General features: G+C 40.8%; 1 protein-coding gene across 2 annotated transcripts in view; it reads right to left on the reverse strand.

Annotated features, from left to right (window-relative positions):
* Positions 1-19,169, reverse strand: part of Met (MET proto-oncogene, receptor tyrosine kinase) — a 110,940-nt gene that overhangs the window by 88,439 nt on the left and 3,332 nt on the right. The window contains exon 2 of one of the 2 annotated variants that reach the window (XM_005080933.4): positions 457-505. The exons of the other annotated variant lie outside the window; for it this stretch is intronic. The gene's annotated coding sequence lies outside the window, so the exon portion shown is untranslated. The remainder of the gene's footprint in view (positions 1-456; positions 506-19,169) is intronic. 2 annotated transcript variants of the gene reach the window in all.

Consider the following 19,169-nt stretch of genomic DNA (forward strand, 5'->3'; position numbering starts at 1 on the left):
GACACCTCTGTGTCCTAAAAGTAAATCAGAGTACACAGTGCTTCAAGTAACAGATATGGAGGAAGGACGAGGGACCCTCAGCTGGATGAAGAGGTTCAAAATAACCAAAGCAGAGCCTTCAAACTGAGATCAGAAAGAAATCGATGAAAGAACAGCTCCAAGGGTTTGCTTGAGCCCCAGGGCTCCTTTAAGGTAAGACACAATCAGCATTCTGTGACCCCCTCTTCACATTCATGAAAGACAAGAAACATGGCGCAGACAATTGGGGACACAGTAGTCTTCAGGGTCGACGTGAAGGGATCTGGTTGAAGAGCTAGGCTCTGAGGTGGCGTGTAGCAAAGCTAGAAAATCACGGTTGTACCAGAGAGCAGAGAAAAACGTCAGTAAGACAAATTGCTGCAAGAGGTATAAGCCATATGATAATAAAAACAACAGTAACATGCATTGTGTGCTTACCACGTGCGGGGCATTCTGCTAAACCGTCCGATTTCTCTCCACAAACATCCTGTGAAGAAGGAAGTACGGTTAGCCTCCCCTTCTGGATGAGCGTGCTTCTCAGTGTGACGAGTACCACGCCCAGCAGACAGCAGCCCACCCTCAGATGTTTCCGTAACACTGAAGTGGCTTCCTAAACGGAGATGTCACAGAGGCTTCACCATCACAACTGTGTCCCCAGCCCTTTCATCCACCTCTGTGGCCACAGTCCAATACTCTCATGTGATTGTACTTAAGAACAAAAAAGCGGTGATATTTTGAAGACATATGGTCATTTTACAATACACACACACACACACACACTCACAAAGACTGGGCATTGAACTTGATATTTTAACGTATGATTCTCAATATTAGAACATTATTGGTGCCAATGAGAGAAACAAGAAGGAATGAAAAGAAAGGATTAGTGACAAATTGTCTTATCAGTTCAGAGTATAGTATATAAAAAATTAAAAGTTTTCTCAACATGACATATATCAGTATATCTTCCAGGATTGGGAACACTATTTCTGTATTTTCTCCAAAAGTATGACATGAGGGAAATAAATGAATACATATTTCCCAAAGGAAGGTCAAACAGTGTTGTAATCAATTTGTATCCAAGTTGAAGCCCATCAAAACAGTACTGAGTATGCATGGAAACTTCAAAATGATATTTTATTTTTTACAATCTGAGGGATTACATAAAGTTTTAAAAATTAAGAATCATGTTCTCAGGTTGATGCAGATGCCATTCACTGTACTAGGGCTTAATTGACTAGAATTCAGTAAATGTACAAAGTAGCTTTTTTGTTATCTACCTGATGGGACAGCAAAGCAAAAGAAAACCAGTGAAGAGGAAGGATGCAATTACATCATTTAATACATGCCATTTTCTTAGCCGTTCCAGTTAGTTAAGCCTAGTCTCTGTTTACAAAGGTGTGTGTTGATGAGACCAGAGTGCCAAGCGCAGACTCTGGTGCCAAGTGGGTAGGTGAGGATGGCTCTGTAAACCCAATGATGAATACACGTTAGTGTAGTGCCTGACCCAGAGTAGGTCAACCGAATGTTCTCTATTATCATTGTTTGTTCAAAAATCCCCAAAAACATAGACAGGCATCTATAATGTGCCAGATATCAGGAGGAGGGCTGAAGATTCAAAGATGATTAAATGACCTTCCAACTGTCAGTGAGAACAGGCACTAGTACGAAAGACAGACAGCCACACAGCAGTTTAAATTCAAGTCAAGAAGTTCAAAGAAGGGAGATGCAGCCTGGCTATGGAGTTTAAATGGGCTTGGCAATCAATTATAGTCTGTTCCTTATTATGCATTCATAATTTTGAGAAGCAGAACCTAGCTTCAGTTGTGTCAATGAAGCTAAGTTATATGACCCAAAACGAGTCACTCAATTTCTTCGGCTTATCAACTTTCTAGTCTATAAAGTGACTTTTGAGTCAGTAGCATGCTAGGATCCTTTGGCACTGGCTTAGGACACCTATTTTGTGCATCTCTTCCTGGCTTGTGTTTCAGTGACCTTATCTTGACAATACAAAATCAGCACGATGGGAGTGCTACATCACAAGAATTGGCAAATACTGCAAAGTAGAGCTTTGTCCTCCCACACTGGAACAGTTATTAAACATTTACTGGCATTCCTGAACTGAACCAATGAACTCCAAGTATGTTCTGACTGTAACAGTTCTGATCTCAGCAACGGCTTTTCTATAATCACCTGTCACACCAGTGCCGTCAGCTTGCATGTATTACCCTCACGTCTTAGCTCCATGTCAGGTCTGACTATGCCAGAAATTTCAGTGTTTATAATGGTAGAGTCACTTCCATATATTTTTGTCTTGATACACTTATTCCTGTGATGCGTCTGAATCAGACTTTCAACACAGAATGTCCTTTTTGCCACTTCTGCTCTTTTTTTTCTTTTTGAAATAGTGCTAGCCATTTAACTGATTTTTTTACTAAGTGGAGCATATAAAGATGATTCAAATAGACTGACTAATTCATTCTCTTGAAGTGTGCACATAGCAGATTGAACTGAATCACCCATAAAACATTTCTTTATTTCTCTGCAGTTGGTAGCGAGGATACTCTCATTGAACAAACATTTCCGGCAAATGAACACCTCTGTGCTCTCTTGATCATTAAACTGTGGCATTTAGGAGTCTTTTTGTTAGAGACAGCCTCTTAACTATGAATTCAGGCTCAGCCTAACCTTCCGATCTGCCACTCAACTCTTCTCTGCTGACTATCTACTTCGAGGTTTTTCATTAAAATATCTTGCATTGGTCATACCATTCCTCCCAGATCCAGCAATACTGTGGGTTCTTGGGTATTTGTTGAGTAGCATCTGAGCCACTCAACAATTGTACCAACTATAAAAACACAGTGTTGTACTCAAAGACTAATTGCTTTCAAATTACAGCAGGTGTAATGGGACACTTGTTAAAGAGGAAGACTTTGTAAACTTTGACACAATTAACTATGCATTAGGAACTGCTTCTTCTCCTAAGTCACAATGACATACAACTATGTTGAGAGCACTTTCTAGTTTATAAGATCTACTCAGTTGTATCATCTTTTCTAATTACAACCACACTGTAAACATTATTCTCATCTTTTCAGATGACATGTGTTCAAAGGGAATAAAATGTTAGCTAAGTGTACACACGAAATCAAGTTCTCCTCAGTATTTCTAATTTTTAAAATATACGATGCGTATTTGAACTGTTTTTAATTAGTTGCATTTTTAGGGAAAAAGTTTTATTCAGAAGGCATAGTACTTAAATGAACACTTATTTGTACCTGCTCAGCACCCATTGTTTCTTCCTCTGGCAGCTCTTTTGAAATCTCTCTCTGCCCCATCTACTGAGATTGCCTATCAATCATGCTGCCCACATCTCACTGCAGGGAGAGGATGCTCACCAGTCTGGCCTTTCAATGAGCTCTAGTCTTCTAAGCCAGTGCTCTGTCAGGGCGAGCACATAACCAAAGCAAGGACAACCGTATGCATGTTGGCAGAGAACCACTCATGTTCAGAGATTCCAAGCATACAGATGATACCACCTTGGGGTTTCTGAGGGCCATTTTTGCTACTATGTGGGTAGAGCCAGCCAGAGTTAAAGCTGATGCCGTTGGCAGAAGAGCTCAGACATGGAGACGGGGAGGTTCTCACCATCATTTGACTATCTGAATCCCATTATGTTTTATGCTTATAGGAGCCAACAAAATTGTTTTTTTCCTTCTTCCTTTCGGTCAGCAGTTTCATAATGAGTCCTTTACTCTTTGCAAATAACAAACAAATGATATCCAGTAAAAAAAATACAAACTTGTGAGTTCATACACGAGGTCAAATGCATAAAGACAATTTTATATGAAATAGAGATCAGGCATGTTCAGGGTGGTATGGCCCTACCATAAACTACGACTCTGTGGTAGACTACATAAAATATTCAAATAAGTGAAGATCGTAATAAATTATGGGATGCACTGGCATTCGTTTACACAGCACACACTGCCATCTAATAAATGTAACACCCATGCTTATTATCCTGAGCCATGTCCTAGCCAGCTCCGCTTGCTCAACACATAAATGAGGAAGTTGGCCAGCGCCCTGTGAAAGACCACTCTGAATACCTGCCCAGTGTTTCATTCCTTTACTTCTCGCTACAGTTTAAATAGAGCTATTTGTTATTTCCCCACCCTTGGCCATCTTGTGGTTTTCCTCTAACTCAGTTTCAAGTTCTCGAAGCCCTTAAAGTTCTTCCAAGACAGAGGCTACAGTAAGCGCCAAACAGGAACCTAGTTTAAAGAGTAAGCTCATATCCCCACAGAGATTTAGGAAGTGAAGGCAGAGAAGACCCAGTTAAATTTGAATCTCAAATACTGGATTCTTTTTCAGTGTAAGTATGTCCCATGAATGTATTTAAATGGCAATCCTAGTTATAAATGTGCAGAGAAAAATAAAGGAGTGACTATCTTTGGAAACAAACGTAACTTGGAATGAAAAGGCTCGGATGGAATCTATTTACCTTGGGAGTCAAATAATTTTCTGTCTTTTACTTGCCTGCTTTCTGGTTTTCTTCCCTTTCTTCCTGTTTGTTTATTTATTTAGTAGTGCTGGGTTTTTAACCAAATGCCTTGCACTTGAGGCAAGTGCTGGTCTATGTAGCTACACCCGCAGTCATTTGTTTCAAGACAGTCCTGCTGTATTGTCCATGCTGCCTTTGAATTTTCTGTGGTCCAGGCATACCTTAAACTTGCGATCTTTCTACCTCAGCTTCCTCAGTAGCTAGGAGTAAAGCATGTACCATGAGGCTTGACTGAATTTTTAAAGAGTGTTTCCCTAACACATACATCTTTGCAAACCATGCATGATTTCTTATTTTTATTTTGGTTTTGTTGCTGTAATGTTTCTCAAACAATGTTTTAAAAATGATAAACGTGGTAATTGATCTCAACAAGTGATATTAAATATCATATGATGATATAGCTGTCAAAGGGCATAAACATTCTCTTTTTTAAAGAAAAATGTTATAATGAAGATAACAACCTGTACATTACATGAAATTTCATAAAAAAAGATCTAGATCTGCATATTTATTAAAGATTCAGATATAGATGGCAATAGAAAAACATGTTAAACTTGGTACTAGAATAATATACACGTGTTATAATGAGTGGGACTAGGGATGGCTCTTAGCACTTTATTGGGCATTATACAAATGTTTCTTTAAAGAGAGATAATGCTTTTGTTCTCATTCTTATGAGGTTATCTCAGCCTTCTTTTGGTCATAATTTTAGAAGCTGAAAATGACGGACTTTTAGCCTAAGAAAAAGCCAATTGTGCATTTTCTACTTTCAATATATGATTAAGATCTTTGTCCAAGTCTGATATGGCAAGGGTAAAGATTAAAAGAACAGAATGCATTCTATCCTCCAGATTTTTGTCTCATAAATTCATAATCTGTTAGCAAACATCTTTGTTCTTTTAAGAATGGCTGAAAACATCCAACTTTTGGGAAAAAGAATAAATGGACACTTGTTTTACTATTGCGCATATTGAAAAAAATACCACTCAGGGCATTCAATGAACTGCCAAAGACCTGAATGATGGACGGGCATTTACCCCATTAATAAATGGTAGCTCATACAAGAACATTTCGTTATCCTTGGAAATGTGGAGGTTGAACTTCCCCATTGTTCAGAAAATTCTAAAAGGCTTGAAATCAAAAGCAGTTTTTTCTTTTTTTTTTAATCTAATAGATGAATGGAAGTTTCTGATTCAGATTGTGTAGACACTCTACCAGATTTTGTTCAATTAAGCCAGGAACACTGAATAAAATAAATTCACAGATTACATCTTTCTACATATGCAAGTTAAAATAAACTGAGCTTAGCAACCCTTTCCTGCTACATTCATATGCAGAGTTTGGAAAGGATGAACCTGACTAGGCAGTCAGAATGTGAACCAAGAGGGAGACACATCCAGAGGAAAGGAAACTGATCCATTGCTCACTAGTGAATCAGACATCCCCTCCTGTCTGGGGGCTGGGGTGGAAAATGCCCTGGCATAAGGCATGCTCTAATTCCAAATGGGGCATCTGTGTTCAAGAGTGGGTTAATCCATTTCTTTCCTTCCTTCCTTCCTTCCTTCCTTCTTTCCTCCCTCCCTTCCTCCCCTTCATTATCTTTTGAGTGAGACAAGATGTATGTTGTTCAGGCTGGTCTCAAACTGTCCTTTTCCCCCCTGCATCCTAGTGCTAGGATTAGAGGCAGGCAATGCTATTGGCTGATCCATTTCCCCTGGGTTTGCACGAGACGAAAATTAAACAGCTGCACAGAGAAAAGGCACTAGCTCCATTTTTTTGTCATGGTGGCTGTTCCATAAGGAAAGAAACCATTATCTAGTAAGAAAGAGGACCAGGGTGGAGACACGAGGTGTTATATCAGGTGGGACTTTCTTTCTAGGACTCTTTTCTACTTAGTTCTCAACTTTATTTTGTTCACATCTGAGGACAGTTCTTGGGAAGTTAACACTAGCAAGCAAACTGAAACGGAATGAATTTGGTTTTGGTTTTGAAGCTGAATTATACAATAGTTTCTTTTCTATGCCAAGTAAAAATTGTGAGACTACTATGAATGCATGGTATCACCAGACTTGACTGTTATTCTCTACAGGTTAGGATTTTCATGAAAATAATGCAATTATGTTGGAAGAAAAATCAAAAGCATATAAACATGTTGCGATCAATATATCATCAGAAAAGAAAGAACTAAGCACACTTTCTGCAAAATAAAAATAATATACCTCTAAATGAACAGAAAATGCCAAGGAAACCAATCCCTATAAAAATAGGACAGGGCAGAAAAGTAAATATGGGACCCCATTTCTAACATTCAGTAAACACCCTGGATGCTTAAAAAAAAAATCAATAAACCTAAAGGTTAGGACAACTTAAAAACAACGGTGTTCAGCAATGCAGTTATACAGCTGAACAACTGAAGAGAAAATAACTCAGGGCTGTGTGTGTGTGTGTGTATGTATGTTTGTGTACACACACACATGCTCCTGCTCTTGTGTAAGATGTATGTTTAAGGGAGAGGAAGAGCATGAAGAGGGAATAGTCTTTTAAATGACCTTTACCACCTAAAGAGTCACTGCCAAGATGACCTCTTTGTCCTATCCCCCACCCAACCCCTAGCAGTGCTGTCATAGGAGGAGCACAAGGAGAAGAAAGCTAAAGACATCCCAGAAAGTAGCAATGGCCTAAGTTGGATCTTGAAGGTAATGACTTGCTCAGAACAGCAAAGCTGGGCACAGACACTTTGGCAAGTAAGAACTCATAGCCAGGCTCCTTGAGGACAGGCCGAGTAGTAGAGAGGCTGTGTGGGAGAGGCTGACATGGTTGCAACTGCCAAATTACATGTGTTCTGTTGGGGTCTCTGCTTTCTATCTGTAGGTGTGAGCCAATGTCTGTGGAAATTAGTACATATACCCCATTTTGGTGACTGTATGGCGGGTAGACTGAAGTGGGAAGGAGCCAAAGGCTGTAAGAGTACAGAGGGTCACTCGACTATCTAGGCACAATGTTGTGGGATATTTGTACAGTATGTGAAGATGTATTTGCTGTGATTGGTGTAATAAAGAGCTGAACGGCCAATAGCTAGGCAGGGGGTATAGGTGGGATTTCCAAAGAGAGAGAGGAAGTGGGAGATGAATCTAGGCTCAAGAGAGACATGAGGAGACAGGGAGGAGGCAGGGTGGGTGGTATGTGACTGAATGCAGATTATCAAACATGGGTTAATTTAAAGTATAAGGGATAGTTAAAAACAAGTTTAAGATAAGGCGAAGCTTTCATAATTAATGAGTCTCTGTGTTGTTATTTGCAGGCTGGTGGTCCTGATGAGAAAGCTTGCTATAGCGCAAGGATGAGGATCAAGGAGAATAACATGGGGACTCCTTAGATCAGTATCTTCTTACTTTAAGTAATCAGCAGGGGTTGTACAAATCTACCTCTCTGCATTGGTTTTGTCTATCTAGCAGCTACTTAGACAGAATTCAGTACATGTTTATTGAGGTCCTACTATGTGCTTGGCATACATCAGTAAACAAACACTCCAGTTCTTATGGGAATCACTTACTCGTCGAGGCATTCAGGAAGACAACACATATAAGTAAGCTGGAGGGGGAGTACATTAGAAGTTGAGAGTGCTTGGAAATCTGGACTGTCTCCAGGGAGAGCACAGGGAGAAGTTGGTGGCTTTGGAAAATCTGTGTGGGTGACTTTTGACAAAAAGGTTGAGGGAGAAGCCAGTCAAATGATATGTGAAGAGAGACTTCTGAGCAGACACAAGGAGAATGAACAAGGGACATATTTGGTGTGTTTGTGCCTGAGCCTTGGCAACCAAAAGATGAGGTCAAGAAAGACAAAGAATCAGAAATGTTGGGATCTTGTAAGCAGTGAGATTCTGGCTTTTGTTGGAATGAAATGAGGAACCAATACAAGGTGTGGATTGAGGGAGAGCTTAGGTTTGAATGGGATCATGTTGAGTGTGGGAAGGAAGACTACTGATAGCAGGGGATAGTAAGGCAGAAGACGAGACAATGGAGCCAGTGGCAGACTGCTGAAGCAGTCCTGCCATGATGGACTGGCCTGGGTTAGAAGGAGATAACGAGTTTCCTTTTGGCTGAAGTGGCTGAATTGTGGTTACAGTTTGACAATGGAGAGGATGGAATTAAAACATCAGGTGTGTAATTAAAAATAAAAATATAAATTTTATAATGAGGAGAATGTTTTTACCAATTGCAGTCACAGAGATGCAGGGCATTTGAACATCCAGTGGGATTTAAGAAAACCAGGATCTTTATGGGGATGTGAAGAAACCAGTTCAGTTGTGCTCATAGTTGAAGTACTGTTTAAAGTTGTTGGGCATGTGGTGGAGTATTTGAGTTTTAGGATGAAGAACAATGGTCTAGGCTAAAGACTTAAAGTAGATATCATCCTGTAGATGGTGTGAAAAGATGGGAAGTTGTGTGAGACCACCTTGATGGTTAATCTGCAGGGTCAGTGTGATTTGGTTTGGAATCACCTAGGAGATGCACCTCTGGAGATGTATGGGAGCTTGTTTCTAGAAAGGAGGAAAGCCCTACCCCCAGGGTGTTATAGATTAAACAGAAAGGGAAAAGGGTAGAAAGCAAAGTATGCGATAGCAGTCATTGCTTTCTGCTTCTTGATTGTGGACACAATGTGACCATCAGCGTCATGTTCTATAGACCACTATGCTTTCTCCACCACGATGGGCTGTATTGCTGCAAATAAACAACCGCCAACCAAAATAGTCCCCTTCCTCCCTTAAAAGTTGCTTCTTGTTATGTGTTTTGTTACAACAAGAAATAAGGAATTAATGCACTCTAAGAGGAAAAGCACGTAGATGATACAAAGCATAGAAGCGAGGGCTGGGGATAACAAAGTTAACAGACTGGAAGAACAGGACGGGTAAGTCAAGTCGAAAGAGCAGCTGGAGGTTTTCTTGTGGAATCTGTACTCACTCTCACAACACCTGCTCTTGGTACCATACCTGTGTCCCACATCTCCCACATGTTCAGGTCACCATGCTGGACTCCCATTGCAGGTATGCCTGTCTTACTGTTCAGTATCCCATCTTACCTGCATTGCTACAGTTTCCTAGCCCGTTTTCCCTCTCCATCCTTGTCTTGATGATCTGTTCCCCAATGTACAAGAGGCATTTTTTCCTTCTGAACGGAAAATCTGATCGTGTTGTTTGTCTACTGAACAAAAAGTCACCACCTTAGACAATCTTGAAAGTCTCATGTGATCTCTCCAGACTTACTCTTGTGATTACTGCACTAAAGGTTCATTTCTCCAGTTTTTAAAGCCAGCTACGTGCTCTCCCACTTTGGGAGTCGGCATACGTAGATTTTCTTTACGGAACACTCTTTCATTGCTTCACCTGGATTACTCTCCCTCTGTTTTAAGGTCTTGCCCTAGGAGACTCATTCTGGGAAGTCTTCTTGATGCCTCTGGTGCCTTCCAGAGGGAAACAGGAGCTCTATTAGGTACCTTTCCCTCATCACACTGCATTTGAACGTGTAGTTCCTACTAGCCTGTGAGCTCTAGTGCCAGCTACTAAATTATTGTCATTGCATGGCACTTAGTAAGCATATATGTCAAAAATAATATACGTCCTAAATTAATCATGAAAGAGTGATCCTGAACAAGGAATTTGTAAATTTCAATAGAAAGTGATGACAGGACTAGGGAGGTGTTAGAAAAAGATCATTTATATGCTAATGGTTCAGCACAGATGTTGATCATAAGAGAGACTGAGATGTCAAGGTATTTTAATTGATAGTTCCTAGGCACCAGCTGATCATTCAGTTAGAAGTGTCTTCCAACTTGAGGATGGTAGTCTAAGGAAAAGAAGGAGTCAGGAGTAAAAGACAGAAATTTGTGGTCCATTGGTCCATCTGAACTTTAAATGCTGTAGTCTTCACTGTCACAGAGCAATGCATTTGAAGTTTATTCAGGAAAATATCCATAATCTAAAAATCAATACTGTAAAATCCTCTAAAGTCTGCCATCTTTTGTGTGCATGCACACTTGAAAAGTTTTGAGTTTTGGAGCATTCTTTTAGTTTGAATATTTATTAGGGCCACTCACCAAGCAAAGTCCATGTAGCTATTCAAGAATCTGAAAGAAAACTCAAAAAATTCGAAACATTTGTGACCCCCAATCACTTTAGATAAGGGATAGCACTGCCTTTATTCCAGAGGTTTAAAGAAAAGTTGCAAACAAAGGAAACACGGAGACATAAGAGGCTGAGTTTGGATGACTTTTCAAAATTCAAGCAAAACTTGCAAAAGGGAGGGAAGAAATTAGACATACATCATGGAATATAGTGTGTTCCACAGTGGGAGAGTGTGGGAATAAAACAAATGTCCATTAGTTTTGGCAACAAGGAGACTTTCTTGGCATACGGAGGAGACTACTTGAATCAAGTGAGTTAGGCAATGAATAGAAATAAAGAAAGTAGAAAAAACAGGTTAGGCATATATTTTCAAGAACTCTTACTTAAAAGATAAGACAAATCACAGCAACTACTTAGGCAAGTGTGTATCTAAGATCCTATCAGCACTCCTTACATCTGTGTTCTATTTCTTTCTGGAAGTGGCAGCTGGTTGCATAAGGACTGAATGAAAAATGGTTAAGGAGACTTTAAAGATGGGACGGGAGGGCCAAAGGGAGGGCAGGGTAGGCAGAGCAAGGTGATCAAAGGTGCAGGGGAGACTGGGATCAGGATCATAGGTTGAAAAGACCACTTCAGTCTCTGAGACATACTCAAGGAGGTAATGAGTGACATGGAGACCAAACGGGCTTCTGTTACTCTCCAAATATGAAAGGAGATCTTACATCAAGAATAAGGAAAGCCAAAGACAACTGAGAACTTGAGAGAATGGTGAGGTTTTGCAGTCATTGCAGTGGGTCTGGGGAAAGATGGGATACAGGCCTGTAGGTAAAGAACTCCTTGTAGACTGGCTAAAGATGGGAGGACCAAGAACAAAATGCTGTTTCACAATGCTCCCATCTTAAAGCATTCAGGGCCTGTTCCCACCGAGCTTCTACAGAGTAAGCAGGCTGCATTGAGGAGCAGACAGCTACACAAGTATGACCTCTGTAGCAAATTCCTTATAATGTTTACATAATTCATCAGGTCCATGGGCCTTTATTAAGAGGAAATGCCAGACTCTGATTATTATTACTTCAGAAAGAGATTTATTGAAATCTGGAAGAAATAATTTCTGGGGGAAAGAAAACACATCAAAACAGATACTCTTCTCTCTTCAATAAAGCCAATGACCTAAAGATGCTGAAGAAATGAATCAGATATAGTGATCATCTAACTCAGAAAAGTAAAAGCTATTTAGGAACTGTGAGGGAGCCTTGTTCCAGAATTCCAGTCTAGTTATTCACTTAGAACGTTTAATAGCACTTGGAAAATAATTCAACTTATGACATAGATTCAAGGGCTGTCACCTCTCAGTGCCATTAGTGAAACCGCCTTGGATTTTATCTGTGCTTTTTCTGGTGATTTAAAGAGCATTTTTAGAAAGCTCCTTAAGGACCAGGAGAGTGCTTAAAAGTCACTGAGTCTTGACATACAGATTTCAAAGGGACAATCTAAATATGTGCTAGTCATACTGAAATAAAATCGACAAGTCTCTTCATTTTGACGTGACAGAAAAGCAGTTTTGAGAAGTCCAGAATATATATTCATTTCTGCTTGAAGTTCTTTGACCATCAACCAGCAATAGCTAATGAATGTTTAAACCCGAACACTCTTCCAGCTTTAAGTGATACATACTTGTTTGCTCTCTTTGTGTTGACTAGATAGTGTGCAAGCCACTCTCTTTGGACAGTGTGGCCTCCACCAGGAAGTGGAGAGAGAGGTTTGTGCCCAAATGTGAAGCCAGGGCCGGATAATAGCTGACCATTTCACAATCTCAGATGAACACAAATACAGAAAGTAAAGACAAAAGGAGAGGAAGTAGTGCGAGCTTTCCTTAAATATTTGGATCACTGTCTACGTTTATTCAAAATATGGACTTTTCATCCATGATACACTCCAGCATGAACCCCGTCATAGTGAACAACCCCAAAAAGGCTTCAGGATACACCCTCAAGGGAGGCTAACTTACATGCACAACAGATGCTTTTTCAGTGGAAAATGATCACAGATAGGGTTCTTAACACCATAGATTTTGTTCATAATAATAATTCATACATTATAATGTTTATATAGGATAGAAAAATTCCTCTGAAAACGGTATGAACGATTTACCAACTTGTTGGGTTTACTGTCACGACTGCCTCTGAAAAGATGAACTTGACACAGTGTGTGACAGCTGATTGCAGAGGGCTTAGAACATGCCACTGGTAATAAGAGCTGTGTTTCTGCCTTACATTCCCGCTATTCTGACTAGAAGACAAAGATAGGATAAACTTAGAGGGTGGTTTACATCTGGATAGTTATATTAGTAAGCTTGGCAATGAAAAAGGTGAGGCAGAGGATTTATGGAGAAAAGGTTTCCTTGGCTCACAGCTTTGGAGCCTTGGTCATGAAGCAGTGTTGGTGAGGATGTCACGGTGAACAGCAGATGACAATGGCTGGATGCTCACGTCTGGAGGCAAGGGTCACAGGGATAGTGGTATCCCATAAGGCTCCAGTAAACTACATATTTCCTACTGCTACCAACCTTTTGAAGGTCTACACCACTTCCACCTTCGCATACCTTCAGGAGGGAGTTCCTTATTGATGGACTTTTTGGGTGACACATCCACAGTCTAACAATAACATAGATGACAGTCTCCCTTCTGTAGGAATTAGAGCATGTGTGACTGAAGAGAGGGGGAGCATAGATGCTGCCCGCTACCTGCCTTGTGTGTACGCGCACCCACACACTCACCTTCCATTGTTGGTTTCCCACTCTGGCCCGCCTGTTTCCCGCTTAGAATGAAGGCAACAACTAAAGAGTGGGCTACGGAACCTTATGAACTTTTCAGAAGAAGAAATACAAATGACTAAGAAACATCTTGATAAGTGTTTGCCATTTTTAGCCATCAGACAAAAGCGCATTAAGAGTGCTTTGAGACCCCACCGTAGCCCAGTCAGAATGGCTAAGAGTAAGCAAAGACAGCAAATGCTGGCAAGGATGTGAGGAAGGAGAACACTCACTGTTGGTGGGAGACAAAAGTGATGGACAACTGCGGACATCAGTGTGACAGCACTCTCCAGTTACACCCAACCCTATCACTTCTGGGCATATACCAAAGACTCTACTTCCTACTACGGAGATATTTGCTCATCCATGTCTATAGTTGCCTCAGCGACAATATCTGTAACCTGAAAACAGCCTCAATGTCTACCAACTGATGAATGAATAATGAAAACGTGATACTTAGATTTAAAACTGAATTTTATTTAGCTATGGAGAATATATATATACATATATATATATATATATATTCATATAACAAGGTTTTGTGGAAGCTACCCTACACAGCAGATCATGCTCACCCCAGAAGACATAGGTTGCCAAATAGAAAGCTCAGTGCCAGGTGTGAGATAACTCCTCTTGAGTTGTTGGTCAGAGATGTCCCAAAGACCCCCAAAGAATTTAGCTGTTGTCTTTCCTCTTGGTTGGGAGAGAAAAAAGTCATCAGAGTTCCCCTCCTGTGAACCTGTGAAGTTCAATAGTAACCAGTAAGCTATAAATGGCCATGAGTGCAACAGATGTTACAGGAGTAAACAGCCACTTTCTGATTGCATTTAAGGCTCACTCCATAGGAAAAATCACATGCCTGTTAATTGCAAATCTGACCAAGAACCCATGGCTGCGGAGCCTTCACCCAATGAAGTCCCGAATGGTGAACCTACAGCTGTCATTTTTGCTAAATGGCCATAGTATCAACTTTCCCTCTAAATTTGTACCTCTGCCTATGGATTAGTACAGTTCTCTGGCCTCATCAGAGAAGTTTCTTTGTTCAGTAGGTGATGGCTAACAACATAAAACAATCATTGAAAGTGCCTTTGACATGCCCAGCCACAAATGGGACATCTACATGACACCCTTATCCCAAGACTCAGGAATCACAGTGAAAGAAGCAGGTGAAATACACAAATAAGTTACTCCTTATACACAGCTATCTGCAATGAAATGTCAAAACAAACTTTACTGATGATGTATGCATGAAGTGAATCTTCAGAGTCAACTAAAAGAAATCTATAACTGTAATGATGTAATTTCCCCCTTCTCTCCCATCTCACAAAATATAAGAAATGGCCGAATTTTGTACCTCACAAGTTGCATGCTCTGAATGAGGAACGGTTTCTGAGAATAACATATGATGACCAATTAGAAATCTAAGCCTGGCATCAAAACAGATCTCACTGCCCCGTTCCAGTCCTGTGCCTCCCCTCTCCCTGCAAAGCAGCCATGCATTTCATCCATGCATATTTCAGCTTCATTTAAAGCTACATGTTTGTGTTGAGTCCACTTAGGAAGTACAGTTACCAGAAATCACACACAAACAGGAAATCTAGCTACAGCAAGAAGGTGTTTTCTTCACACAATGGAGTTCAGAGGTGTGTCATCCATGTTATTTGGAGAACAACCCTATAGCACCATTACCAATGAGCCCCCTCACCCTCTTGTACATGATAGTAGTTTATAACTACAGTATATGTTTTCTAAGCCTATGTAAACTCACTGCTCTTCCTATGCATACATGCGCCTTCCCTCTCCTCTGCATAGCTTTCAGTCAGGAAGCATGTCAAGGTGGGTGGAAGGATGACAGGAATAGTAGTAGAAGAGGAAAAATCAATTTTCAGAAAGCATATGGTAACAACAGAATATTTAATCAAATTAGCCTAGAAATTCCTTCCTATTTTCAGCACTCTTTGCAAGGCAGTTGCTTCACGGTACAAAATGAATTTCAATAAATGTCATATATTTAGTTAGATGGTTTATTTTTGAAATTTGCCGAAACAGGTCAACACACTCAGAATAGAACTTGTTCTAAGACAAGACAGATAGATATTGATATTTAATACAGAGATTGGCATTGAGTAAGAGGTTATGGGCTAAAGGAAATCATTCACTTAACACTCAACTAAGTATTTACTGAATACCTACTATGTGACAAAAGAAAAAAGATAAATATTTGATGTGTGTGTGTGTGTGTGTGTGTGTGTGTGTGTGTGTGTGGTGTGTGCGAGCATGTGCTTGTACATGCGCTGCATGCATGCCTGTTAGAAAGATGAGGGATGTCAAAACTGTTTCCTTGGCATTGGTAAGGACATCAACTGAGTACCATGGGAAGCAGGTCTCTGAAGCTACTAACATTTTTCACATTGTGTTGATAGTTTACACCTATTCCAGATTTTTAAAAGATGCCATTTACTAACCCTTAGCAAAAACAACTTCATATTTTTCTTGAAAACAGTGGGTACTTCCATGGTTTCAAAGATTTCGTAGACATCAAAGAGCTCGGAAGGACATTCAGTTTATGGGTAATGGTTTAAGATTTACTGAATCAAAAACACATGGATTAAATTTCCCTTAAAAGACCCCTAGGTTTAAAACTCAAAGAGAGAAAATGCTCTGGCCTCAAACTAAGCCAAAACTTATTTTTAAAAGTCAGTTTGAGTTGTCTTATGGCCCTAACACTTGGCTGGGCTTTGCTTTCCCACATGAGTAGGCCTCAAAGGAGGTGACCTAGCACTCCTAACTCCGCTACACAAATTTACTCCACCTCTCTCAGAGTTTGGATGACTACCTATGTCAGTGGTTGGAGTCATTTTTGGATCCCCAAGCCATTACAACAGAATATACAACTTCAAAACTGGACCTCAGATCCTAGGTGCTCTCTCTTATTTCCAACTAGTGGGCAACCCAGCATCATTACAAAACAGGAAAGGGGAGCTGTAATCATACTATATGCACTGCTTTATGGTGTCTGATTATGTTTGTATTGAAAATAGTAGGAAAACATACAGTACATAATCTTCCTTTCTTACACAATGGCCTTCCGGAAGGCTGCTAGCCTGGGCACTTTTAGGATTAAAGGAAACGGGTTCGTACATAACCTATGAGCCTTTATTCCTTTGGAAAAGTAGATTGCAACATTGAGCTCATGGCTCTGAAATGGTACACAAAGCCAGCAAGGCAGTGCACGTTTTGAGTTTCAATAGTAGGGAAAAACAAAGAGGGGAGGCTCGATCAGATCCAAAGTAAAGAGCCACTATTCCAAGAGGGGAGCCTGGTCTGAAAGGGAGAACTTGGAAATGCAGTTCACATCCAAAGTTATGATGGATTCAGGTTTCAGAAAATGAAATTTTGTTCAGTATAAGAATGAAATAACTGGGTTATCCCATTGCTTAGAATGTCTGTACCCTGAAGCAAAGTATGTGTGGACTGGTCAGTTTAGAGAAATACATTCTAATAGGTGATGAATGACAAAATAGCCTTTTCTTTTTTGACTTAACTTTCCACAGTAGGATTTTTTTGAGAATTCTGGAAAAGCGAAGTGTTTTGTTTAGAAGGTAGTTTAAGATGTGCAGGCTGTGTGTGCTGCTCCGCCGGACAGTGCCCAAAGGAGCCACACCTTGGGATAGGGCACAAACAGTCAAGGGGCCAAATCCAGCTTGCAGACTTTCTGTCCCTCTTGATGTGTAGTGCTTTAAATATACCAAGTTAACATTTTAAAACTGGGAGCTGTGTGGGTCTCTTGAAATTCACAAGATAGACACCATGTTGGTCCATGACACACGGAGAGGCCTCATGACAGCTCCAATGATGGATGTCAACTGGGTGGAACTTCTGTGAGTACCTAGGGAGAATGGTTAGTTTCATTCATTTCAGCTACCTGTTTGTAAATATTCATACAGGACACAGGCAAAACAGAGGGAAGGAAAGAAACAAGGAGGGCGACTCAGCATAGTGTCTTCACACAGAAGGCAGAAGGTCACAGAGAGAAGGCACGCAGGCTGCACAGCATCAACAGCTGGCTTACTGGCTGGCACCCACCTGTCACCAGGGAAAGGACCAGCAGTGACTACATGGGCTTTGCTGCCCACAAGTTCCACTGGGTCAGGCTCAGGGCAGGAAGAAAGAAGCCTCGTTAACCTAATGGGCCAATATCTCTGATATTGAACCTGATGGATGTAGGGAACAGCATGCTATGAATCGATTTCTGTGTCATAAACAAAAGGTCCAGGACACCTTCGTGCCTCTGTCTTGGAGACTGGAGCGACCCACAGAAGGCATCAAGGAAAAAAGCTTCTAAATGAGAGACTCTGTGGGCAGCTAGGTGGATCTCAGTGAGTTCCAAGACAGCCAGGGCTGTTACACAGAGAAAAAAAAACAAAAGATAAACACAAGAGCGTGAGGGTACTATGGGGGTGACTCTTAGTGTTTGCACACTACCTCCTAAAGGTTCTGGCTAAGGTCATCCTTGATGGGAGGTCCCTCCCTCATCTCACTGCTGGGTTTTCATCACCACGTCCATCTGCTTACCTTTGACAGTGCCCAGTGTCCTTTACCACTTACATACAAACAGCATGAGTCCCAGTGTCCTTTACCACTAACATACAAACAGCTTGAGTCTTTAATACTGACATACAAACAGCATGAGTCTTCTTTACAAACTTCTTGTTCGCCGCCTTCAACAGAACAGGGTGTCAGGAGGCCACAGTTTTGGGGGTACTTTATCCCCTACAGAAACATCGCACATTGGAACTATGCCTGGAAGGCGCTCGGTGAAGTATGCTCCATCCCCACTTGACATTTTGAAGAGAACTGGGGCTTGGCTTTCATGAGCACCTGTGGTCCTCTGGCCACATCTCTCAACGGCTTCCCCTCAGTGTACTCTCAGGAGTACACTGTCAAGTTTTTGTCCTTATGAAATAATTTATATGGACCATAGTTTGTTTTTTTTTTCAGAATTGCTCTATGACCCTGTAGCTACACAATTTGATGGGCATTAAAAAGGAGAATAATCTGTGTAAACATACTTGCACACATCCACACAGGCACAGAAAGAAATGCATATGCTTGGGCCTGTGATTACAAAGTCGATTGTTCCTCATTTCACAGTGCTCACACCTCCTGTTACAAATACCACACGTGTGATTCTCCTCTCAATTATGTTTTATAGCTTATAAAAACACTTTCTTCATTTTGTCCCGTGAAAAGCAAAGGAATCTGATTTTACTGGGTGTTTTTATTAAAACAAAAACCCAAGGGGGATATAAACGTTAAACAACTTAACACAGCTGAAGAAATATCTGAGAATGGGCTTTCTGATGGACGGACAGATTACAGAGTCACTTACAGCTCTTAATCTGATAATGGGCAGAAGACCCCACACATATGAAGAAAGGCTTTTTTTAAGTTAAGAGAAAAATTAAAAAAAAAAAGGAAATTGAGAGGGAGAGAAGGAGGGGGGAGCGGGAGGGGAGCCGGGTGTGTTACAAGGGCTTAGCAATATTACACTCATTTTGGTCTCTAACCAGTGTCTCGGTGGAAAGTTTGCAGGCACTAACCTCTGCTGCTGGCTGGGAATGGGCTGAGAAGCACTGAGTGAGGCTCCTTCT

Source organism: Mesocricetus auratus, unplaced genomic scaffold (assembly GCF_017639785.1).
Source record: "Mesocricetus auratus isolate SY011 unplaced genomic scaffold, BCM_Maur_2.0 Super-Scaffold_100019, whole genome shotgun sequence".
NCBI classification, from domain to species: domain Eukaryota; kingdom Metazoa; phylum Chordata; class Mammalia; order Rodentia; family Cricetidae; genus Mesocricetus; species Mesocricetus auratus.